Source organism: Sphaerodactylus townsendi, linkage group LG01 (assembly GCF_021028975.2).
Source record: "Sphaerodactylus townsendi isolate TG3544 linkage group LG01, MPM_Stown_v2.3, whole genome shotgun sequence".
Classification (NCBI taxonomy): domain Eukaryota; kingdom Metazoa; phylum Chordata; class Lepidosauria; order Squamata; family Sphaerodactylidae; genus Sphaerodactylus; species Sphaerodactylus townsendi.
Window position 1 is genome coordinate 53,769,055 of NC_059425.1, and position 27,640 is coordinate 53,796,694.

Below are 27,640 nucleotides of genomic sequence, written 5' to 3' on the forward strand. Positions count from 1 at the left end.
AAGCCCCACGTAGGACATGTGAAAGCCACCTAATAGGAACAAACATGGAAATGAAGAAGCATCCCCATGACTGGTAACAGCACCATAGCCTGGCTTGGTTCAGTGATACTGGAGTCCTGGCCGCAAAGGTATTGATGGTAACTACCCACACTGTAACCAATGCAGCCTCTGGCCAAGAGGCAACCCGGACCCCCACTGTTAAGTCTAGGTGTTGGGTTGTTCAATGTGGAACTGATAGTACTATGACAATTCGATGCCAGACTCTGAGAGAGGAAATCAGCAAGAGAAGACTGAAGCTGGCTGGCCACTGGCCAATATAAAATCCAAGCGAGGTAATACTGAGGAAGTAATCTTTAACAAATTACTCATAAAGCCTTCAATGGCCACCTTCTGTGATTTGGCAAAGTTATGAATGTATGTCAATAGGAAATGTGAGATATGAATATGTCACAGTAGCCATTATCAGAAGCCTCTGCTTTAGAGCTAAGTGGTGAATATGTGAATCTCTTGTGACCAGCATTTCCAGCCTGGGGAATTTGTGGTACATGTGGAAAGAACAAATTCTCATTTGAGAACGAATTCTCACGAGAAAGAAATTATGTGTAAACCATCATATGTGCATAATGATAAATGAACAGTTTATCCCATGTTCAGAAACCAGATGGAAGTCATGTTCTCACATACATAGATACAGATGGATAGAGCAGGTTAAAACTTAATCCATCGAAGACGGAGGTCCTTTGGCTGGGCCGTGGTGGGGGACATAGGGATTTTCAGCTGCCAGTATAGGAGGGGGTTTTCTTAACCCCTACCCTTCTGGCTCGCAGCCTGGGGGTCCGCCTGGACTCCTCTCTTTCCATGGAGAGCCAGGTGGCCCATGCTACCCAGGTTGCTTTTTTTCATCTCCATCAGGCCCGGCGGCTGGCCCCCTATCTCTCCCAAGTCGACCTGGCCACTGTGATCCATGCAACAGTCACCTCCAGGCTAGACTATTGTAACTCGCTCTATGTGGGCCTTCTCTTGCGGCTGATCCAGAAACTGAAACTGGTCCAGAATGCGGCAGCGCGACTGTTGGTGGGTGGTTCTTTCAGAGATCATATCACCCCCGTGCTGCGTCGCCTATGCTGGTTACCAGTGGAATTTCGGATCACCTTTAAGGCCCTTCGCAGCCTGGGACCCTCATACCTTCACAACCATCTCACCCCATATGTCCCAAGTAGGCCTCTGTGGTCGGCAAAGGCCAACTTACTGATGATCCCCGGCCCCTCCATGATGCGACTGGCCCTGGCCCCTGCCTGGTGGAACATGCTTCCATCTGACATGCGGGCCCTGAGGGACCTTGGTGAGTTCCGCAGGGCCTGTAAAACCATCCTGTTCCACTGGGCTTTTGGGGAGGCCGGCCGCAGATTCCCTCCCCCAGATGCCCCTGTGCTGAGTGCCACACCGCTTTTGGCACATTCAGTATAACATCCTGTCAGCATGGCCTGTCCCCTCCTAGCCTTTGGATCGGGCGCCACCATTTTTATACTGTATGCTGCTATATTTTTATATGTTTTATAGATCTGATTATGAAATTTAATGTATTATGTATTGCTGTATTTGTATTATTGTATTTACATTTACTGTACACCGCCCAGAGCCCTTCGGGGGTGGGCAGTTTCCAAATCAAACAAACAAACAAATAAATAAAATAGATCACTTGTGGTTTCCTTTATGCAGTGGGAAGGATACACATTCTCAGATTTTGGGTCCATGTACATTTAATCTAATCATAACTACTGCTAACCCCTTATTTATCCCTCCCCTCCCGCCTTGCAGTAGAAAATTCCTATGACAACCTAATAATACAATATTAAATAACTCTTTGAGGTCTAAGCTGACCCAAACTTACATCTATCTTAACAAGACTAGCTAACTAACTACTACCATGGAACTATAATAAACTATGGTATTCAGGTTCAGGTTGTATTGAAGAAGAAGAAGTTCCCTAGTCCACATTCATCCTTCTATCTACCACAGCCCTCTTGAAAGAATTAAAAATTTCCATTTGCTGTCATGCCCCCAGATTGTTCCATAATGAGTCTCTGTATTCAGAAGATTTCTTTATTATGAAATAGCATCAGGAGAAAGCATTTAGTCTTCTATGGCCAAAACTAAAGTTTACATCCTAAGTATCCTCCATTTTACCCCTAATCATCCACCTCCCAGTCACACTCCACCCCTGAACCCTTCTTCCTAAGGTAGTTGGCAACCCTCCAAAGCAACAGCTAGCAGGTGTATAACGAGCTGATAAAGCATTGCCAGAATAAAATGAAACCACAACAACAGTAATTGGACAAAAGGAAGGAGGAAAAGAGAAAAGGATCCCACATCCTGGCTGAGACCGATTCCGCACAGGCCTTTGCAGCAGCAGCACACTGGCATTTATGATGCTGGTAGAGCCCAGGGATCATTTGCACGCTCCCATGAAGGCGGCCCCAGAGCCGCCACAGCCTGTGGAGGAGTCTTCACATGGAGTTTTGTGTTTGTGTTTGTAAACTTCCATTGTGTTTGTAAAGTTACCTTCTTTTCCATGCACAGCTCCGCAGGGATGAGGGGACACGGCCCTGTGGCCAAGGCAATGCCTCATTGGTTGGAGGGCAGGAGATGTGTCCCCATGTTCCTGGGGAGCTGCACAGGAAAGAGAAAATAAGTTGGCAAACAAAATGGAGGCTCTGAAAAGTGGCGCCTCCAACCTGGTGGCATTCGCTCGGCACTGGGTTACAAACACTGTTTTTGAAAAGACTCAGCGTTTCCTCACCAGTTGGGGAGGAAAAGCATGGCGCTGCCTCATTGTAGAGGCGACAGCCATGCAAACTGCACCCCTGGAATGGGGTTTTTACAGTTCCAGGGGGACTGTTTTTGGCCTATGCAGAGTGGGACTGAGAGACATGGCACAAACAAGCCAGAACTGGGCAGATCATGAAATGTGCAGACATTCCATTAAGGTAAGGTGACCAGATGGTCACCTTTGTGAACTGGGACGGGGGAGGGTAAGTGGCCGCACGTGAGCAGCCGCAGGAGCGTACTGCCTTCTGGGGCTTGCCATTTCCCGCCCTGTCACAGGGCAGGAAACGGCAAGCCCCAGAAGGGTGTAATCCTGCGGCCGCGCGCGCATGCGTGAATGGCAACCCCCCCCCCCCAATGGACAGAGGCGCCTTCAGCTCCCGGGCTGATACCCCCGCGGACAATTTGTCCAGTGTCCCGCGGGTTATTTCAATTGTCCCAATTTTGGGGAGGCTGCCACACTGCCTTGCGCCCCAGAAGGCAGTGCGGCAGCCTCCCAAAAATCGGGACAATTGAAATAACCCGTGGGACGCGGGACGAATTGTTTGAAGGCGGGACTGTCCCACCAAAAGCGGGACATCTGGTCAGCCTGCATTGAGGTACACTGAATGCACTCTATGGTGGCAGAGTGGGAAGATGACTTGCTTTTGAGAATTCCTGTTCATTCAGACACTCTAGGAGTGATTTTGGTATTCTCATTTTTGCTCTTTTCATCGAATAATAAAGTTGGAAGAGAACACAAGGGCCATCAAGCCAGCCCCATGCCATGCAGGAATACACAATCAAAGCAACCTTGACAAGTGGCCATCCAGCCTCCAAAGAAGTAGACTTTACCCACACCCCCACAGCAGTGTATTCCACTGTTGAACAGTCCTTACTGTCAGGAAGTTCTTCCTAACATTTAGATGGAAACTCTTTTCCTGCACCTTGAATCTATTACTCCTTGTCCTAGTCTCTGGAGCAACAGAAAACAAACTTTTCCTCATTTCAATTTTGCTTCTCCTTTGTTCAACCCAGTATTCTTTATTTTTTTAATGCTATTTCAGTTTCCTTGGATCAAACAATTGCAAAGGCCTACCATTGTGCTTTGATGTGCCTCACCTTTAATTAGGGACTTTTAAAATAAGCCTAATTTTCCAGCTCAAATCCGAGCCAAAATAGGGAACAATAAAGAGAAAGAAAAAAACTAAAAGGAAAAGGAAAATGTTTTGTGTCAGCTGCTTAATGATCTAAGACAGAATTTTGAGGGCTGTTCCTGTAGCTCAAGAATATGCACATCTAACAAGGCTTGCAATATGTTCTTTGTTATTTCTTTATGCTAGCAGGAAAGCCCCATCACTTAAGAATTTAGACAAGTCAGCCAGGGGTTCTTGCCACTTCACAGATCTCCAACTGGAAAAAAGGAATCCGAAACTGAAGCAAGTCAATTTGATTGAACCCTATTTCACTGCTGCAATACCACTGGACTTTTGTCAACCTGAAAACATCTTTTGAGACCTCATCAAATGATCTGGTCCAGGGAGACTTTCTAGTTTTGATTTATGTTTTAACTGTTAGAAGGAAAGCTGCACCCTTTTATGTTTACACTTCATTTGAAATTTGTACAGGCTGTGAGTGCAAGCTGCAGACTGGTCATTGGAAAATGTAGGTTAGCAATTAGAATATTACTTTTATTCATTTGAGAGATGAGTAACTTTCTGCTTTTGTGCTTAAAGGGTCTGCATAACTAGTAGAAGTGTAAATTCTTTCGGATATTGCAAAATATCTCATTGGGCTCAACACATCATCACAGGGATGATTTCAAGTTTCTCATCCCTGCTGTTGAGGCTTGAAAATCCCAATTTAAATTGCACTTCTTCCAAGTACATACTTCATTTTCATGCCCTTTTCTGCTTCCTCACACAAAAGTTTCTCGTAAAATATATGCATTTTTTCAACATTATCCACCAATAAAACAATATTATGCATGGTTTGTACATTATCTGTGCATGTACATTAAATGTATACATACCATATACCTTGCCTACAACCAATTATAAAACCAAGAGAGAACTGTGGGAAATTGAAACTTTGCTCAAAATAATGATTAAGTCTTAGGCAAAGGTAGATAAATTACCCTGTACAAGTACCAGGTAATTACTGCCCCATGAAGTGATGTCACATCACAACATTTGCTAGGCAGACTGTGTTTACTGGATAGTTTGCCATTATCATTTCCATCTGCACTTTACCCCCAGCAAGCTGGGCACTCATTTTACCAACTTCAGAAGAATGAAAGGCTGAGTCGACCTTGAGGTGATATCAAGTTTTGTCGAGATCTAACTCAGGCTGTGAGCAGAGCTTTGACTGTAGCACTTACTATTATGTGCCACAAAGCTCCTAAATATTAGGTAACAGCCACAAATTTGGACTGTGTGGCCATGGTCTGGTAGTTTTTGTGCCTAACTTTTTGCTTGCATCTATGGCAGGCATCTTCAGAGGCATGTCACGGTAAGATGTGTTTCTTTCTGTGACACAATGTGGAGTGATTGTGTGGTGGGGGTATATATTTTGTCCACCTCACAGTAGGGTGAGGCACATTTGTAAATGCGATTGCAAATGCGATTGCAAATGCGATTGCAAATACAAAAGCAATGGCCCCTTCCGCACATGCAAAATAATGCATTTTCAAACCACTTTCACAACTGTTTGCAAGTAGATTTTGCTATTCTGCACAGCTTCAAAGAGCACTGAAAGCAGTTTGAAAGTGCATTATTCTGCATGTGCGGAATGAGCCAATGTAAATGAACTCCACCCAGACACATGAAAATGTACTTAACCCTCCTGTGAGGTGGACAAAATATAAACCCCACCACATTCCACATTGCATCATGGGAAGAAACACATCTAACCATGATATGCCTCTAAAGATGCCAGCCATAGATGCAGGCAAAATTGTAGGAGCAAAGACTACCAAACCACAGCCACACAGCTCAAAAAACCCACAACCACCAGTTAATTCCGGCAGTGAAAGTTATCGACAATGCATCTAGAAATTTCTCATCATAGGATATCTTTTTAATTTGTGGTTCAGGAGGGGTCAAAAAAGGATTTTTTCCTCATTTGTATGTATGCTACAAATTTCTTAGCAGGCAAGTTCAGTGCATGCAATCACACTGCTTGGATGGAAGATTGCTCATGGACCAAACTTCCCTACCTCATTCACTTAGACTCCAGCAACTGTGGAACAGTGAGTGGCAGGTCGGGGGGTGGGGCGGACTGGCAAGCATGGGCGGCAGGAACTGGCAAGTGGCCAAACTAATAAGGTCAAGTCCCTTAAAAGCAGGAGAACTTCTAGTGAGGGGGAGTTAGCTCCCAGCTCATCACTGACAAACTTACTCAAATGGGAAAGGAAACTTTATGTCCACTGGCTCTGACCCCAATGTTTACCAATTTACTGGGGTGTTATGTGGTTTCTGGATTGTATGGCTGTGTTCTAGTAGCATTTTCTCCTGTTGTTTCACCTGCATCTGTAGCTGGCATCTTCCTCTGAAGAAAATGCTACTAGAACATGGCCATATAGCCCAGAAACCACACAACACCCCAGTGATTCCGGCCATGAAAGCCTTTGACAATACATTTGCCAATTTAGTTGAACATCTGCAGTGAACTTCTATATAAGCACATTGGTTCTATGCAATCAGAACCATAAAATAAAAATGAAATACTTCTATTGCATTGATTTTGGAAGTTGGAAGTTTTAATCCTTGCTGCCACATGCAGAAATTTTGCAACCACAAAAGTGATAGTCTTTATTAGCTTTATGGGTGGACAGTTTTCCAAATCTGGTATCAGTGGTATTAATCCATCTTGGCGTATCCTCTGGTATAATTTGCAAGAGAGCAAAGCATGTGTTAACAATACCATGGGCAAAATCTTTTCGAAAATGGAATATCCAGAAAATGACCATGTACAGCCTCAGAGGGAAGCACGTTAAATCTGGCATTTGTAAAGATTACTCTGTACCAAAAGATTGATAGATTTGACATATAATTTGCTGGACCAAATGGGTTATTATAATTCAGTCCCAAAAAACAAGGAGAGCAGACAGATTATGATTGAATTCGAAGTTCTGCCAAGGTAACATCCTTGAATCTCTGGATCACGGTTTTCAAAGCCATATCAGGCCCCAATAAAGTGAGAAAAGATGGAGAAAGGCCATATGAAGTTACTTTGCATTCAATAACCCTGGCCCATTTAGAATGATCTTCAGTGACTAGGTGTGTTAGTAACCCTGTCCCTTCAGCAAAAAAAATCCCATCATTGTATGGCAGCAATCCATACACTGTATAACAGCGGAAGCTCTCCAGTTTCTAGAAGAAGAGCAGAATTGGGAACACGGGAACTTGTTAAAGGGATCTCAAGAATTTTGCTTGCACTCTATCAATTTCAGCATTGCCCCCTTGAATCCAGATAGGTGCAGCATACACAATTTGAGCTGCAATCTTTACATTAAAAACCTTGACAGAAGCTGAGTAAATGATAACCTCCTTTAGTACGATAAAAATGGAGAATAGTGTCACCACAATGGGCAGGGTTCGTTAGACCCAACCAATCTGAGGGGGGAAGGGGTGTTTTGTTGCAGCAGCGGAAGTCACATGCCCAACTGAGCCCCCTTAGCGCCAGCGAGAGAAGTGGCTGAGGGGGAAGGGCTTTTCCAAAACTGTGCGTCGTACCCTGGGCTGCAGATGAACATGAGTTCTCAACATTTTCCCCATCCAGGAGCCCCTCCCACAAATCTAGGACCAGCTCCTTCTTCAGTCTCCACCAGTGGGTCTACTGGACTAATAAACCCAACAACTTATGTAAGTGATGAACCTACCAGTAGTAGAGAAGCCAAAGTTCCTCCCAGAAGCTCCTCCCAGAGATCACATAGTGCCAGGTGGTTCTCTTCAGTCTCGTGCTTTTTGTTTTGTCACAGTCCTATGAAAAGACCAAGATAAAGCATGACGAAAGTTAACTCCCAAGTATGAAAAAGTTCCAGGATTTGGTCTTTAATAGACCATCTCCTAGGTATTAATTTCTTCTCAAAAACCAGTATTTTGGATTTGTTAGGACTTAAGAATTCTCCTTTAAAACCAAAGAATTTCAGGATGTGCTAAAGACTGGGAATTTTGATTGGCGGATTCAAATTGGGTTAGTAAGATTCATTGATTTGAGAGGAAAGTGGGATTTTTTTACTTGAATTGAAGAGCAGAAGAGGAATTGGAGGAATTGAAGAGCAGAGTTTCATGACAAATCCCCATATTTTAATTTCTTCAGTGAAGACATGGTAAGTTGATGGTATTAAGAAATATGAATGTATTTTGGTCATTAAATGTCACTGAGAAGATACTGGGTGGGCAGAGTCATTCCAAAGGGTTTTTGACAAAAATATATGCAAAAATGTATGCAAATTGGGAAACTAATCTAGGTCTGCCTATCTGCCTATCTGACTACAGGAAAGGACAAAACATTTTATAGGGTTCAGAGAGAATTGTTTGAAAATGCTTTATCATTAGTATGTTCAAAGTCTTATCTCTGAAATCACTATGTCTATTTGGTCTTGCTATCTGAAGAGGAAGGGGTCATTTTTACCTAGCCTGAAATTGTCCATCATTCTCATAGCAACCTTCTGGAACTGTTTCAAGTTGGCAAAATGGTGCAGGGGATGATTTATACTACCTCTCCCTGATCTGCCTGGACCATGTGTACTGGAGAATTAAGTTCTGAACAGAGAACTCCTTAAGAATGGCTGGTCAATGGGTCTACGGAAGATGGGCCATAAAGGCCACAGAGCAGAGGTGGGATTCAGGGGGTTCCGAAGGTTCTGTAGAACCTGTTGTTAAAATTTAAAATATCACTTCTTAATACATAAAATATTTTTATTAAGTATTAATATTTTAATACTTAAAATAAAAAGTGATATTAAAAATATATTTTAATACTTCTTAACAGTCATTATTTGAATCTTACGACCATCGGAACCTGTTGTTAAAATGTTTGAATCCCACCACTGCCACAGAGACTTTGTACTGGATGAATTGGCCAGAGAAAGAGAGAGAGTCTGGCCTAAGGTCATCCACTTGGCTTCATAAGATTTGAACCCAGATATTCTAAATCTTTCCTGCACACTAATCCAGGTCTTTTGTATTTACACTGCAAGCATATCCATGCATGTGCAAACATCACCAATGTCCTGTGTTCTAATTGGCTGTTGTTTGGGGGCAGCAGTGGGGGAAAACAAAGCCCCCCTTTTCCAGTTCTAGACAGGCCCAGCAGCAAAAAAAATGGTGGGGCACAGCCTCAAATCACATTCCCACTCATGCTCTCATATTTTTGTGGGAAACGAGAGACTCCCCTCCCTCATGATATGCCCACTAACATTTGGCCCAAAGTGCACATCTCCCTAGCTATGCACTCTGAGCAACCAGTACATGTACAGAAAAGAAAACAAGGACATTTTTGGACTCCACTCCTGATTAACCCAGGTGAAATGGCACTCAGTCAATACCATGAGCAAAAAATGTGCTTGGGGGAACATTTTAGGTAGGGTGGGCTGCAACAGTTGGCAGCTCAGCGGAATGGAAGGCTGGGGAGATCAGGTGGCTGGGTGGGAAAAATAAACTGGTTCTACTCCCATGGTGTTTGCATGGTAGCGGGTTCACCATGGGATTTTTGAAAAGAATCACCCAATTGGTGGTTTTTGAAAATCCCAGGATGAGGGAAATATCCCAGAAACCTGCTTTAGCATCGGGAACCGTGTGAACTTCTTGATTGTTTTCTCAAGCTGTTTTGTAAAAATAGTGTTTCATGGTGGCAAACTAGGTGACTTTTGCCAAAAATATACATATATCGGAACTTGAAAAAAGCTGAATTTAAAACATTCTGGCTGAGCAACCAGAAACTGAATCTCTTACATAGAGTCTACTCTATCATCTAGGTGATGATATTTTGAGTGCTTGTCTACAAGTAATCAGATTTGGCTCTTAGCAATTGCTGGTGTTATGGAGTTGCTTTTGGAAAACTTACTATGACTGGATCTATCACTTTGATTTAGCTTTGAATAACTCACTGGATGGAGTCAGGGCCTATGATAAAAGAATATACATGTTCCACAATAAGTGTAACTGTTCTTCAGTGGAAGTTAGTGTGACAGACCACAGAGGAAAAGTTAATTTAAAAGGTAAGTCTGTCAGATGCTTTATTATTTACATTCACAGTGAGGCATAGAAGGCCTTAGTAACAAGAGAAGCCACCTGATTGACTAAAAACTGGATGATACACAGATGGAGGAGGATATCTACCTGTGAAGAACTATCTGAGGGGGTTTTGGATTCTAGAGTTCCTCAAGTAAACTAGACAGACAGACAGACAGTCCGTCCGTCCGTCCGTCCGTCCGTTTGTTCGTTCGTTCGTTAGTTTTTGGAATTTTAACTGGGAAGGCTTGTGAGGGTACTGAATATAATTACCAGCCTTTGTTAGACCCTGAATGTACTATCCATAAGCCAGTACCATCTTATTTGAACAACTGTACTAATGAACAGTATTTGAACAACTGTACTATCTGGGAAAGATAACTTCAATATAACATCTAAGCAAAATGGAACTGAACAAACTTACCTGAGCTTGAAAAACAAATACTAATTACCAAAGCTCTTGTGCATATATATTTCTTCTGCCTCGGAGTTAGGCAAAACTCCCACTTCCACACACATACACACAAATACACACCCTTGATTTCAAATTTTGGTGTAATTCATTCTCTTCCTTACCCTGTCTGGGAAGTTAAAGCCTGCTTAATAATTCAACAGCAAACCTTTGTTAATATTATGAACAGCAAAAGTGCTATGAACAGCATAGACACTGATCTCTCATTGCATTCCATGGGGTGTATTTCCGGATGATACCTCTCATCTGTATTTAATTTATAGTGCACATCACTATTTTGGCTACATTCCTTGACCGGGGGATGGCTTGGTCATTTTAAAAAGTAAAATCTATTATTTAATGATCTTGTCCCTTGTCTGTCTTTTACTGTTTCTTACCTAATGAACAACTATTATTCTACTCATGGTGATTCATTTTGTAATGTTATTTGGTTTGAATTGCAGCCATACAAAGGGGCCCAGAAGGAATATTTTTCCAGGGTCCTATTGTGGCTCTCGGCAGGCCTGTTGTTCAGTTTTACTGAAAGGTGGGCAAAGTCCATGAAAGATGATATAATTTATGGCCTTCAGAGAAACCAGCACAGGAATTTAAAACACACTTTTACATTGTGTCTTATGGAGACAGTGCCCCACTGAGCATTCAAAAGCCATTGGATTCACCTCACGGAGTTGTTTAGACTCTGGCCACGGTTTTCATTTGCACTGAATCTCAGAGTACAGAATTTAAGCTGAGTTTTCTGAGTGTGGAATGTGTATTTCCTTGGCACAGGCTCTTCCTTCAATAAAAAGATTAAAATATGCCTGCACCATTACTCCTCCTGTAAAATCTATGCTGAATATAAACTTTTCTTTAATGGTCTCCATACCTAAGTTTACCATAATATAATTGCCTCCCCCGCTCTCTAGCTCAAAAGTTATATACTCTTTTAACTTTAACTATTTATGAAGAGTCAAACAGTGTATAAAACATGCATAGTTTTTTAAAAGCATATTATCTACATAATTGAGTTAACTCTTTCATTATGTGCCAGTAATCTGTGAGTGCAGAAATGAATATTCTCCTGAAGAACTTGACTATCAAAAAGTGGAAAGGAAAGGTAAGGCTTTTGAACCTTTATATGGATGAGAAACCCCAGCTCCATTCACTCCTCTGGGAAGCTCTCCCTGTGTTGAATTGGGGATTGCTTTGACCATCCACAAGATCTCCTAACACTGTGCTTCTGTTGTACAACCAGGATGCCCCAAGGCTAAATGAGATTAGACCCTCCCCAGCTCCATAGGCAGCCCCCACCCTGTTTGCAAAGCTGGATCCTGACTTTGCAAGGGGGGAGCCAGCAGGGTACCTGTGAAGATGCGGAGAGTTCTTCCCATCTCCATAGCCCTCCCCGCATTTGCAAAGCTGGATCCTGCATTTGCAAAGGCGCACACACACACACACACACACACACACACACACACACACACACACACACACACACACACACACACACAGAGAGAGAGAGATTGTAAATAAAAGCTGTGCCAAGACTCGTCTAAGGAGCAAATGACTCCTGGGCAAGCTTTCAGCATTCAAGTGTGCATGCCCAAACTCCCATGTATTATGGGGCAACCATAAAAAAAAGGCAATGCCTTCACTGAATCAGAATTAAGCTCCTAGGAGGATAGAATCTCCAGCAGCAATTGTTGGTCTGAACAGATTTAATAGAGCTATAACACAATGGAATGGTTCAGAAACAAAACTGTGCATTACATAAAGGATGTATTTATCTGTTTGCTGTATGTATTATACTGTTCTCACCACATTATCTTCTAATTATGTAACACAACTTTCTGCATTGTTTAACATACTTTGTCTAATATTTTTTGTTTTGGTTTATATTTCTGTAATCCTAATCTGATTATGTTGCTTATTAGATAACTCATCCCAATGATTGCTTTGATTTACACTGGGTAATCCATCTTGATTCTCAGTGAGAAAGATGAACTATAAATACAATAATTATAATTTAATTTTAAATAGTTTTAAATTATAATTTAATAATGCTCCAGAAATTCACAGTGCCTTAGAATTTTGGTTTTAATTATTCAATGTACTCCTATTCATAATGAAATGTAGGCAACATTATAGGAGATGTTAATAGACACTAATCATGTCTTCCTTTTCTGGTTATCCAAAAAATATTGGCTTGGTTGTTGCTAACAAAAAAAATGGACCCTTTCAGATTACCATTCTAAACTAGATGCTCTCTGTTGTTGGCCGATTCCAAGTACAGCAATACAGGAGAAAGCGGTTCATACAGCTTTCAATCCACTAATGAGCGTTAGTTGCTATATCACCATCTTTTGAATGCATTGGTTTGCTATGGTGCTATAGTGTTAATCTTAGAATGTTAAAAAAAAGAATGGGCCATGAAAAAGGTGGTGGGGGAAATTAATCCTTTTGAAAGTGCTCTGGACAGCTTAAAAAAATACGCTGCAACAATTCAGAAGTACAAGAAAGAACTGAAAATGAGAGAAAGCAGTTTTTATAAAAGCAACTGAACACCAGGATGCCAACAAGACACAAGCAGCTTTGCCTGGAAAGGTTTTAAAAATCTGTAAGCAGCTGGGAGTCAAAACAGTTGTGTCTGAAATGGCTCAAAAATCCATTAGCAACCAGCTGCTCAAAAAGATTATAGGGGAGGATTGAAAGGGGCCAATGAGCAAATGAATTAATTATCTGCAATTAACCAGCAGTGCAAAAACCACTTAATGGTACTTAAAATATAATTTTACTATCTTTGTCATCGTTTTTATGTCTTCTTAATTGAAACCACTATCTGGTGACTAATTGTTTCATTTATCATCAATGTTACAGGCAAGAAACCAAAAACTGATTAAAGAACAGGTCAAACATGTGTAATTGCAACTTTTTGTACCAAAGGAGTCTGAAAGAGAGTGACCAAAGGGATGAGAGCAGTGAAGAGATTAAGCGTGCCCAGGTAGTACTCTCTGGCATATAGTAGTATCCAAGAGGGCCTGAATTAGAGAGGGTGCTTGAATTAGCTGGGAATTTCTGATGGGTTAGATCAGGTTCTCAACGGGCGAATTCCCACTGCCTCCTTAGCACGGTTTCAGGCCACTTACTAACACGGTTTCATCGACATCCTCCCCATGACTTCTGTGGCAGCAACCGTTTCTGACGCTCGTTCGCCCTGTTAATCCGCATTCTGGCAGAACCTGGATGCAAGTGGTTCAGGCCCCGTTATCACAGTTTACGGCTGTTCCGAGGGGAGGAACAAGGTTTGGAACCTGGAGTTGTTCCTGCCCCAGAGCGTGACGTGCATTTCGCGCAGCCAATCAGATTGATTTGACCCTTGCGCAGTCTACTTCTGGGTTGATGGAACGATCACGTTTCTGAGCATGTGCAATACAAGTAAACGGTCGCCTGGTAACCGATTTAACAGTAAAACTTTCAGAAAATAGTTGCTTTACTGTAAATGACAAGTATTCATAGTGGTTGCACTTCAGCGTTCGCACAGGTTTTTTAATGGATAAAAATGGGTAGTGTTTCTGAAGTGGCTAACAGGTCCCGCCCAACTGAACACCGACCAATCAGATTAGGGCAATGAAGCGTGATCACATGGCTGTGGGGATTGCAACGATGCCTGCACCCGGGCATCTGCTGTGTGCTCGCTGTGGTGGGGAGGGAGGGAGAAACTGCGATGAGGAGAACACGGATTCACAAGGAACAGGTCTGGATCCGCTTGCAATTTCAAGTGGGGATTTGCCCAACAATGCTAAGCCTATGCACACTATTGGAATTTCTCTGATTTAGATAGTGCTAAATTATAGGAAATGAAAACGTTATAGTGAACTATATACTGAGGGATGATGTCTCTCTGATCCACATACCATGCTTTCTCCTCTTACTGTATTCAGGAAAACGCAAAGAGGCCTCAAAGGAGGAATATCTTCCCCTGTCCACCAGTCTCATGCCTCAATTCTACACGCCTGGGTATCATGCTCTCTGCTACAAGGTTCATAGCCACTGTTTCACAGTAGTGTGATCAAGTTTTTTGTTTCCAATTTTTTAAATTCTAGGAATTCTTCACATTAACTTCTCTATAGAGGAACACTTTATGGAATACTTGTGTGTCCTCATATGATCTGAAGAAGTGTTTGACAATGCAAGTCCACCCTGAGTTCTGGCCAGAATTACTGGACCTTACCATTCTGTCATGTGATCTGAGGGTGCCCCCTAGAACAGCTGGGTGTTACACTGAACAAGAGGGAGTGGTGGGGAATCCATCTTTTAGGGAGGCTTGCTCATTGAAGAACACACACACACCTGGATAAACTGTAGGGGGGAGGACAGCAGTCTTTAGAGGAGACTGAGAATCTCAACACCTACAATAATGAGTCTCTTTCAAGGGACTCCATCAACATCTACTATTATGCAGCTTGTCTTAGCTTAGAGAGGGAAAAGAGGATGCTTTTCACTGGCAAGCCAGCCTTATTTCAGCAGCCAACCATTACATAGACCAGGAAAAATTACACAAATGAGACCCTTTTCTACCTGCCTGTGGGTTTTATAAATACTTTTGTTAGTTACTTTGAAATTTTCTATTGGAAAAGGAAGATGGTATAGCCCACAGTATATCCCATCATATTTATCTTGGCATTTAATATCTAGGATTGACCCCTGTGTTATCCTGATGGCCAAGAAGAGTTAGCCACCATTTGCAAGTTGTATTGGGTGCTGAAACATAATTAAAACTTATACAGAGAATAATCAGTTTGCCATTAAACATTATAGTTGGAACACCACTGTGATGCCCCCAGGCTATTCCACAGTGGGGAGCTACAACTAAAATGGTATGTTAATAGACCACAGCAGCCCATACCTTAGGGTGCAAGGGAACAAGAACCTGCTGTTGAGATGCCTCTTCAACTATGTGGGAAACTGCTGATGAAGGGTTTTTAAATTAAGAAGCTTTGAACCAAACCCTGTAACATATCAACAGTCAAAGTAATACTAGTCAGTTCAGGTAATATGAGCCCTCCAGGCTCTTGTATTCATTATTAATCGGTGGAGAGTGCCATCAAGTCACAGCTGACTTATGGGAACCCCACAGAGTTTTCAAGGCAAGGGACATTCAGAGGTGGATTGTTGTTCTCTGCCTCTGTAAAGTAATCCTGGACTTCCTTAGTGGTCTCTTACCCAAGTACCAATTGGGACTAACTAGTAAGTGGACCTGAACATTTTTAGAAATGTTCACAAATATATGGAAATATTTGAGGCCAGCATTTTAAGGCTCCCAGGCCCAAGCTTCTTCAGTTCACATTGTGTCAGTGTCTTCTTGCCAGGTCTTGGTAGTGGCTTACCAGATTGGTTTGCCTTGGATTCTCTGGTTTGACATTGGTTCCATTGGGTTTATTGGCTCTGTTTGCATTGGGAGGCTTTTGGCCAGTGGTTACTTGATCATGTGTGTTTAGCTATTGGTTTATTTGCCTTGGAGAAAGCATAGAATTTCCCCTCCATAGAAAACAACAGAGAAAAGTAGGATGCTTGGGGGCACATAGTTTAGAAAATGTAAAGCCCTTGATCTAATCTGTTTGAAATTTGCAGGGCCTTTAGAGGACAGGAAGATATAAGTTCCCTGCATTTTTGGTATCACTTATCTGAAAAACAGCCATTCCAACCTCCGGGAAATATTTCCCATAGGGTATGATGGGGCCAAAATAATTCAGAATTCTGAGGGGAAAAATAGATCTGAATATGGAAACAGCACTGAGGGACCCAAATAACCCAGAATATCAGTTTATATGCTCTTCCCAAAATCCAAACACAAAGAACACATTAAATTAAAATCTAGGCGCCTATCCCTAATTGAAATCCTTGTTTTGTGTTATTAACAAAAAAGTTTTCTAAAATAAAACAAAATTGTGTTTCTGAACTGCCAATTTCAGACAGCCAGTGGCAAAAGATAAACCCCTATTTCAGTGGAGCTGAAAGTCTTTTGCTGCATTTTCAGTTTCACAGGACACCAACATATTGCTCTATAGTTGTAAAGATCTCAGTGGTGCTGAATCTCTTCACAGCCGTTTGGCCTTGACTGAGTTTCCTGGCACGGGCGACGGGCCAGAATCCACAGCAACCACACTGTTGGAGGGCTTATCTCTTAAAGCGAGATGAGAATTCCGTTCCCATGAGAATGGGACTGGAGACTCCGGGAGGGGGATGGAACGAGGGGGTTATAACCTGTGGTCTGGGCGGGAAGGCCCATTCCTGTCATGTCGTGTGTGTGAGCTTTCTAAGTTGTCTGAATAAATGGTCTTTCAACCAAAAGCCTTTTATTTCTGCCTCGTTGGAATTCCTTACATTATGACAGGAATCAATCGTTATTTTTCTTCTTAAAACTCAGTGGATCTCTGGTGTTGTAATATGCAGAGATTGAATATTCCTGAAACTGTGGAAGGCGCGGTAGCCCCCATAGAGGGTTCCGAGCCTTCTCTTCCTGATTCTGAGGAACCAGCTGGGGAACGGGTCTCGCTGGTGACTCTCTCCTGTCCTCGTTCCAGCATGGGTCTTCCCCTTCTTCGTTGGGATGGGGAATGCGGTTGCGACCATGTGGAGTTGCATGAGCCGTTTGGGGCGCTGTCTATGGATCGAGCGCCTGTGGATCGGATCTCTACCCGTGTCCGTGTGGATTACAAACCCCAGATGCAACCAGTCTCAGAAGAGATGGGTCTGACTACACTTCATGCAGTCACTCAGGAGTCGATTGAGCGGTTCCTTGACTCGTACTTCGAGAATGCTCCCAAGGACCCGCCGTGGCACAGCACTGGAGCCCGTCCCAAAACCACAGTTGAAACCGGGACGCTGTCGAGATCAGGATCAATTATTGGGAGAGGTTTCCGTGCCGGTTCCCAATCCGGATTTCCAGCTCCCGGGCCGGCGGCTACCGATGTGCAAGAGGCGCCCCGTGGAGCAGTCGGAGGAGTGGAGGAGTTACCATCCGGAGAGGGGGAATCCGAAGAAGATGCCCATCCAGATCTATTTCCCCTCCCGTCCAAAGAAAGCTGGGACGATGAAGTGGCCAGACTGCGCGATGCCAAGGAAGCATGGGACCGAGAACGCAGGCTCTGGGAGGAGGAACGTGAACAGCTGCAAAAAGATCGTGAATGCCTGCAAAGGGACCGAGAACAACCACCTCAGGACGTCCACAACGAGTTAAACCGGGCCAAGGAGGCGTTGCAACGGCAGTACCAGCAGAACTTATCGATTCATGACAAAGTCCTGGATCACTCCAAGATGGATCTGGAGCGCCAGCGCGAAAGCATTAGGGCCATCCAAACGCAGAGCGAGCTGACTGCGGCCATTCAGCGGGATGAACAAGCAAAACTGGATCGTGAAAAAACGGCCCTACATGCGCACCAGGATGCCTTAACTCGCAAAGAGAGAGAATTGGCTGCCTTGGAACAGGAGCTGAAGAGGCAGCGAGATACGATGACACGAACCCGAGTCGGTGCTTACAACTTTACCAGAGCGCCCACCACCGCGCCCCCAGCCATGGGATCGACGCTGCAAGGCCCTACTTCGATCCCTCCCCGCGCTCCTGCTGCCTCCTTTCTCGCCGGAGGGACGACGCTGCTGGGCCCCGCTCTGCCTCCTCAACCAGCGGTACTTCACCCCGCTCCTGCTCTCCCAGCTCCACCGCCCCAGCCATTGCAACCACAACCCCAGCAAGCTCCAAGAGCTGTTGAAAGAGGATATTATAGGCCTCCCATCCCTGCCCACTTTGATGGTACCGCCTCTAAACTCCCTTACTTCATTCTGCAACTTGACGCACATATGGAGGAGTTTGATGATCTGTACCGTTCTGAACGTGAAAAAATACGGGATATCGGGTCCGTCTTGGATGGGGTGGCTGCTGACTGGTTTGTGACTCTTTACGAATTGCAAGCGGATGATACTCGCACAGTGGCTGCATTTCTCCAAGCCCTACGTGCCCGCTTCCAAGATCCGGATGCTGAGAACGAAGCCATTCGTACCATAAAGTCCATTCAACAGGGCAACCGTTCTTTTGCCGAATTTGCCCGTGAATTTCGTGCGGCGGCTACTAAACTTCCTCCTGACTGGCCTGAACGCATGAAATGTGAATACTTCTTCGAGGCTATGAATACCAAACTTCGGGAAACAGTACTCCTCATCCGCATTCCGCGCACCGTGGCTGAGTGGATTGATCTGAGTTCACAAGTTGCGGCCCGTCTGGATTACGCTCGTGCCGGGGGACGCCCGCGTCCAAAGACCACTATGGTTGCCCCATCCACTCGCAAGCCAAGCACACCCGTCTCCACCGAGACCACATCTGAGCGCCGCCGCCGTTTGGGATTATGCCTCTATTGTGGTGGTCCTGACCATCTGGCTGCCAACTGCCCCAAGAAACAGAAGCCCGCTGTCCCGGTCTCCCGCACCCCCGCTGCCAAGCCTCCACGGAAGTCTGCCCCCCCCCAACTGGCTCATCCAAGGCCGCCATCGAGGAGGATTTCGAGGAAGGGGAAGTGGCGGTGTGCCTATCTTCAGCGCCCTTGGACATGGGACCTACTCCGGATCCGGTGAGTGAAGGCAGCGCGCCCATTACTATTCAAGCCTCTTTAGCCAACCCTGCCAAGCATACACGTCTCCTAGCCTCCGCCCTCGTTGACTCTGGCTGCTCCCACTGTTTAATGCGACCGCAGGTGGCTGAGGAGCTTGGCTTAGACCAAATTCCCCTAGCGAAGCCCATTCCGTTCACACAAATGGATGGCAGCCCACTCGGGGCTGAGGGTCCAGCCCGATTCAAAACGCAACCCGTTTTTCTCCGTTGCGCTGACCATTGGGAAAAGATTAGTTTCGTTCTTGCTCCAGTGGCCAAACACTCCATTGTCTTGGGCATGCCATGGTTGTTATTACACGAGCCAAATATCATTTGGAAAGAGCGAATTATAGCATCCCCTCACCCCCCCTGCGGCGAGCACATGAAGTGGGCCGAAACTCCACCTCCAAATGACATTGAACCATTGGCTTCCAGCGCATTGCACACGTCGGTGACTCCTAATCCCAATGAAATCCCACAAGCTTATAAAGACTTGGCCAGGGTGTTTCAGGAACAGGAATGCGATCAGTTGCCCCCCCCATAGGGATACCGATTGCAAAATCATCCTGCAGCCCGGAGCTCAACTGCCCAAAGGTAGAATCTATCGCATGAGCCCCACCGAAGAAAAGGAGCTCCGTGCGTTCTTAGATAAGAATCTGGCTCGAGGATTCATACGTCGAGCCACCAAACACACCCACGCCGCCCCTGTTCTGTTTGTGAAGAAAAAAGATGGCTCATTGAGGCTTTGTACCGATTACCGTGGATTAAATGCTGTTTCCATGTCTAATAAATATCCCTTGCCCTTAATCAAAGACCTCCTAGATGCACTGGGCAAGGGCAGGATTTTTACTAAATTGGATTTAAGAGAGGCTTATTACAGGGTCAGAATTGCGGAAGGCTATGAACATTTAACAGCGTTTAATACCAAATTTGGACAATATGAATACTTAATAATGCCATTCGGTTTGGCTGGAGCACCCGGAGCTTTTATGGCCCTTATCAATGAAGTTTTGCAGGATTTATTGTATAAAGGTGTGGTCGTGTACTTAGATGATGTTTTGATTTATTCACAAACTATGGAAGAGCATGAAACCCTGGTTCGTGAGGTATTACAACGTTTGCTTGACAACTCTCTCTTCGCGAAGTTGTCAAAGTGCTGTTTTCATCAGTCCTCCATAGACTATTTAGGCTATCGGATCTCACCCGAAGGCTTAAAAATGGATCCTGCAAAAGTAGACGCAGTACTCCAATGGCCGGCCCCCACCAACAGAAAAGAATTGCAGTCCTTCCTTGGCTTTGCCAATTTCTATCGTGATTTTATACCCCAATTTGCCAAACTAGCCCTTCCACTCACGGATCTGTTACGCACCAAAGGCAAGGATTCTCAGGCTGCCAAGCCCGGGGCTCCCCTCCCTTGGTCTCAGGAATGTCAAGCGGCATTCCAACATTTGAAGTCAGCTTTCACTACCGAGCCCATTTTGAAACACCCCGACCCTGACCTTCCTTTCGTAGTTCACGTGGATGCATCGGACAAGGCGCTCGGCGCAGCCCTCTTGCAGAAAAATAAAGATGGAAAACTTGTGCCGTGTGCTTACTTATCCAAAAAGTTTTCTGGCCCTGAACTCAACTGGACCGTGGGTGATAAAGAGACTGCGGCTATTAAAGTAGCGCTATGCACCTGGCGTCACTGGCTTGAGGGGGCTAAACACCCCTTCCAAGTTTGGTCGGATCATAAGAATTTGGCCGCCCTCTCCACCCCCCTCAAAATGTCCGCAAAGCAACTACGTTGGGCTGATTTTTTCTCCCGCTTCTCCTTCACAGTACATTTTTTTCCTGGAAAAACTAATAAACTGGCTGATGCACTGTCTCGTCTTCCCGGGGAGGGGGGCGGTTCTTCATTACGGGAGATCCCGCGAACCGTTCTCTCCCCCACCCAACTGGGATTAGCTGTCACTCAATCGCAGACCTCCGCGTCTCCTCCCCCTTCGCCCGTTCCGAGCATCGTCTTCCCCTTCCTGCGAGAACTCGAGGAGGCGGGGCTCCGCGAACTCCCAGCGGAGGAAAGAGACTCCCAAGTGCACTTGGAGGATCGCGTTTGGAAACGGGGGTGTTGATGCGCGCCCCCCCTCCGTAAGCAGGTCCTCGAAGCCTGCCATGATGCCAGGTCGGCTGGACATTTTGGCTTCCTTAAAACGCTACATCTGGCCCGTCACCAGTTCTGGTGGCGCGCCATGCGCAAAGACATTGAGGCTTATATCAAGGGATGCTCGGTCTGCACGGAGGCCAAGCCCATCCCGGGAAAACCCCATGGCCTTTTAAAACCTCTCCCCGTCGCCTCCCGGCCCTGGGAGGTTATTTCAATGGATTTTATTACGGATTTGCCGGAAAGCCAGGGAAACACTGTTTTATGGGTGGTGGTAGACCTGTTCTCCAAGCAAGCGCATTTCATCCCCTGCACCACCATTCCTTCTGCCCCGAAACTGGCGCGGTTGTTTATCCAACATATCTATTGCCTGCACTCCGCCCCCTCCAAGGTGGTGTCAGACCGCGGGCCCCAATTCATTTCTAAATTCTGGAAGGCTTTCCTGGACTTGTTGGGAACCACCCCGGCGGTTGCCGCCCCCTACCACGTTCAAAGTGACGGTGAGTCAGAGAGGACGAACAGAACTCTAGAGCAGTATTTACGTTGTTACACTAACTACCATCAAGACAATTGGTGCGATTTAATTCCATTTGCGGAGTACGCTTACAACAATGCCATTCATAGCAGCACACAGAAGACTCCCTTTGAAATTGTGTCTGGTCGTTCTTTCCCACCACTGCCCCAACTGCCCACAGAGGTGCTGCAACCTCCTGAGTTCAATCAATGGATTTCATCCCTGGCTGAGGGGTGGAAAACGGTCCAGACTGCCCTACAGCAAGCCAAGGACTCTCAAAAGTTTCAGGCGGATAAACATCGTTCTGACTTTCCTTTACGTGTAGGGGCTTGGGTCTATTTGTCTACCAAGAACCTTAGAGACGTTCATAAATATTCAAAGCTAGGCAAGAAATTGTGGGGCGTTTAGGATTACAAAAGTGATCAATGATGTTACTGCTCGTTTAGGAATTGCCTAATTCCTTAAGTAATATCCATCCCGCTCTTTCATTCTAGTTTGCTCAAGGAGGCTCCCGCCGATGCCTGGCACGGCCCTCCGGAGAGACCCCCGCCGACCATGATTGATGGCCACAAGCACTATGAAATTGATGCTATTCTGGACTCTCGCTTTAATCGCAAACGCTTACAGTATTTAGTTTCTTGGGTGGGATATTCTTCCGGCCATAATCAATGGGTGTATTCGGAAAATATCGATGCCCCCTCCCTTATTTCTGCTTTTCATCATGCTTTTCCACTGAAACCAGGGGGGGAAGGGTTTTTCTTAGGAGAGGCGGAATGTAAAGATCTCAGTGGTGCTGAATCTCTTCACAGCCGTTTGGCCTTGACTGAGTTTCCTGGCACGGGCGACGGGCCAGAATCCACAGCAACCACACTGTTGGAGGGCTTATCTCTTAAAGCGAGATGAGAATTCCGTTCCCATGAGAATGGGACTGGAGACTCCGGGAGGGGGATGGAACGAGGGGGTTATAACCTGTGGTCTGGGCGGGAAGGCCCATTCCTGTCATGTCGTGTGTGTGAGCTTTCTAAGTTGTCTGAATAAATGGTCTTTCAACCAAAAGCCTTTTATTTCTGCCTCGTTGGAATTCCTTACAACAGTCTTATATCCAATTAGTACTATCAGTCTGGCAGTCCAGTCCAGATGGGGTAGGGGGCAATCAGGATCAATCACAGGACTTGACACTGACACTTTTGCCCCCTCCATTGGCCACCCTCTGCCATGCCATGACAAAAGCCAGAAGTCTCAGCCGCAGCAGCATGGGGAGGCAGGTGGGCATGTTCCTGAGGGTAAAGCCAACGTGAGCTTCCACCCGGAGTTTGTGAACAGTTGCACTGGAGCTCCAGCCTTGGACTTAAGCCATCCTTTTGGGTAACAGAAATTCATTGCCCCCAATGAAAGTTTTTCTGGCAGTGGGGAGCATTTTTGCTTCTTTCTCCCTCCCCACACCTCCAGAAAACTTGTTGGAGGCGGCATGGCAGCACCTTCACCGCACCACCTTCAGCAGCTACAGCGCAGTCCAGAAATCTGGATTGTGTTGTAAAAGGAGTAGAACCAAGCATTTATTTTGCAGTGACAGAAATCTCTTTTTGGTTTATGAGAATCTTTGGTTCTCTTCCCATAAATATCATTTAGTTTACATACTGTTTCCAATGCCATTTGGGATACGTTCCTAGAATGTAAATTATGAAAATATAAACTGGTTTGCTTATCTGACAGGCTTATGAGTCAGCTTGCATTAAAAATAATACTGAGATATATTTTTTTAAATATCAAGAAATAACAAATGGGACACTCAAGAATTGTTGGCGTGAGAAGTGAATTCAAGACTGTCTGCATGCATCATTTGAGGCAGGAAAAGGAGGATTTTCTTATTTAGATGGTGGCTGTGAGTGGTGTGAGTTGGTCTCATGGGATCCTAGTGGTTGTTGGTGTACTATCTGTTGCCCAGCTCCCCATGCATCCTCTCAGTATTTCATGGCATCCCATTGATGCATTCATATGCAACAGCAATATGTTGCTATTTAAAACGCTTTAAATGATGTTTTCAAAGTAATATTATATGCAAAAGAATAAGATGGGATGGGGAGAGAATTTGGAAATCATACCTATCTTTCTCAACTTCCCCCTCCAGCATTTTCTAATGTTGCAGCGGGTTGAGCTGGTTCATTTCACCTATCCTCACATTTCCTTTGACACCCATCTACATTCAACATATTCTCCTTTCTGGAGCATATTTTGTCTTCAAAACTCTGCATCAGCCTATTTTTGAGGATTTTTCTTGCGAGTGAGCGGGGGGGGAGCATAATTTATGAAGTCCCCTTTTTTTGACATGCCTAAGAATTCCCTCAGGTATATAGAGACCTTTTTCTTGTCTATGGATGAGTAGGCTTTGCAGTTTTCATCTTCCACAGATTGATTATCCACTTTGCTATTATGGTTATAATTGTTATAGAATTGAGTCAGTTTCTGAAAGTGAAATTGTGAAGTGGAAAAATCCTGGTTCAGATTTGAGCAATTAATTCACTAATTACTCTCAGGCTAGGATTCCCACATCCCAGTTTCCTATATCTAGGCTGTTATTAATAGTACAACAGTTTGCTTCTGCTTCTGAATAGCCAGTTGGCTACAATAAAGACTCTTTTAACATATTGTGTGTGTATGTATACATACACACCCCAATTATTTGCTCAAGCTTCCTTCTCAAAGTAAAACAAAGCTTACCTGGTGGAGATTATGTATTTATTTGTTCACATTTCCCCACCCTTTACCACAGTCTCATGGTAATGAAGTAAAGCATTTCAAATATATCTGTAACTGTCATTACTGGCTAGAAAAATGGGACAAGGGAGTAAGTTTGTTTCTTACTAAGTCTTTCACTAGAATACTGCTGGAACATTTTGTATCATATATCTAGATCTACAAAGGCTAGATATGTGCTCTTTAAAATTTAGTTAATAGTATCCATTGCGTGGCAAGCTTAGAACCTGGCAAAAACCAGGACAATTTGGCCACCTGACAACTCTGCTTTAGGTAAACAACTACCGGTACCTCTTCATCATTTCCCCCACCCACCTCTGCAATATTAGTCCAGTACTGTTGAACTCTCTGCTTTTGTAGAGATGATGGGGAAGATGTATGCAAAATGCTCTGACCCTTCAAGATGTCTTATATAATTACTAAGTATTACTTAAAACACAATCTTGATTTTGTAAAAAAAAAATCCAGCTATGCATGTTGTTCCAGAGGCAGAGCCCTAAATTAATTTTTATATGTTTAAATAAACTGCCTAAATTGCTAACAGAACTTCCCAGGAGTATTCAAAACCATGAGGTTGATTTCAAATGCAGTGACAATGCCCGCAACTCTAAAAATAGGCAGTGGCTACCACAGTCGGGGAAATGGGGAACATGATGTCTGTAACATCTTAAATAGAGGTAACAAAGAGAGACTGAACTAAATGTTTTTGCCTTGTGATTTTGCTTTAAGAAGTCTTTATGGCTTTAAGAAGCCTTGGCTTGTTTCATGTTCAAAGCATCCTGAAAAGCAGATGTCTGGCATCTTCCTTTTAAGAAGTCCACTTTGTAATTCCCACCCTCTGCATCTAAACAGAGATCTAAAGCAGCGGTTCTCAACCTAATGCCCTTTAATACAGTTCCTCATGTTGTGGTGACCCCCAACCCTAACATTTATCCATTTTACAGATGGAGAACACTGATGCAGAGAGTCTTAGGCAACCCCCAGGTTGAGAACTACTGATCTAAAGGGATCTGCACTCTTGAAGAGTTTGTGGAAGTAATCTCCATTGTATTTGTTATGTCAAAACTCTTGAATTCATAATTCTGCTACTGTGTTGTTTTTAACACAAGGCAATCAGATTCATCACTTCTATTCCATAAAGGTAATTTACAGTGCAGTCCTAGATAGTTAATGATAGTTACACTCTCCATTGACTTCAGTGGATTTAGAAGGGTGTACATTTGCTTAGACAACCAGTGAGTTGTAGGGGTTAAGAGCATCAGACTCTAATCTGAAGAACCAGGTTTGATTCCCCACGCTTCCACAAGAAATTTTCTGGGTGACTTTGGGCCAACCACAGTTCTCTCAGAACTCTCTCAGTCCATTCTAAGCCAGATAATTGCAAACCATCTCCAAATGTCTCTTGCCTTGAAATCCCTGTGGAGTCACCATAAGGGATGGCACATACACACCCACACGTTTGCTTAGGTTTACACTGTTAACATTTTTCAATTTAAAAATCTTAGTTCTGTTCACATGAAAACTGTTTTTGCTAGACACATGAATAGGCTTGACTTCATCATGTTGTAGTTGGATGTGTTCTGGCTAGATCCAAGTAGAGTGTTGGATGAATTCACATGTCCTGCAGAGATTATTGTAAAAGGAAAGAAATGGCAGCTAACATTACTGGTTGAACAATGGGTTGTTGTTTTTTAATTCATGCTGTACACTACTTTGTATAGTAGTTTTTACTCAGTATTTATTTACATTTCTGAAGCTAGACATGCTGTTGGAAACACCAGTAGATTTGTTATTCAATTCTCTTGAGATCTGGAAACTCACCCCCCACCCTCACCCCCCATGGCTAGAGCAGCCAAATCCTTCAATCTTTTGTGAGGTTGCTCAGATTTTCTTTCACCTCCGAAGGCACAACACGGGCTGGTTATGCACAAGGTGTCTGCAGCGCTGCAGGGGTGAATGTCCATTACAGCAAGATTTCTTGTATGGATGTATTTCCATGAGCCTCGCTTTACTTTCCATTCTTTCCATGGCAAATGATAACATTTCTAACATGACTTTAATTTGCTTCTCAGTACTACAGTGGCAGTAGCAGAAGCAGGAATTGTGCGGGGGGGGGGGGAATATTAAGTCTATGACATAGTTCCCTTGTTCAGCAGCATGTGGTCATTTGGGGGGATTATTTTTTAAAAAGGACTACAATAGCGATATAATTGCAATAATAGCAATAATAGCAATTTAACAGTCATTTAAAAGCTTTTGCAAAGCCAGCAAAATTAAGACCACTGGGTGAGATAAGATCTGTGCTTTAAGAATGAGTTGATGGACCGAGTTAAAAGAAACAGAAAAAGTAGACCTGGGAAAGATTTCAGGAGACAAGCTCCGCAGCAAGGAGTGCCTCCTTGCATGCAAACAAAAAGGAAAGGAAACCGCACTACTAGCCCATTGCACAGTAAAGAGCCCTGAAGTAAGCATTCCATGCATAATAGAACATATTCTTGTAGAACACGTAATGAGGAATACTCACACCAATCACACATACTTTAGGGAATTTGAAAAGCTAATTTGTATTTCTCAGTACTACAGCACACCTCCCAGTCCTCCTGCTTTCCACTTCATATCTCTCATATTCTCTGAATTCTCTCTGACTGCTTCTCTTCAGAAGTACTATTTACAAAGGGCAGAGGGTGTGCATTTTGGATCACACCTAACTTCTCCTCAGTCCCACTTATATTTCTTGCCCACTCACGGTTTCTACACATGTAATTATCATTAAATGGCCCTGATGAGATTAAGGCAATTTATTTTTATTTGGCAAGGAAACAGGCTATTCAATTAAAATATGTTTTTGCACCTCAGAATACACTCACCATGCAAGGAATATTATTTTGTGACTTTATGTTTTGGTTCCTATGTCAATTTGTAGCAATATTTAAACTAGTTTTTAATTTATTGTCGAAGGCTTCCATGGCCAGAATCACTGGGGTGCTGTGTGGTTTTCGGGCTGTATGGCCGTGTTCTAGCAGCATTCTTTCCTGACGTTTCGCCTGCATCTGTGGCTGGCATCTTCAGAGGATCTGATCCATCAGATCCTCTG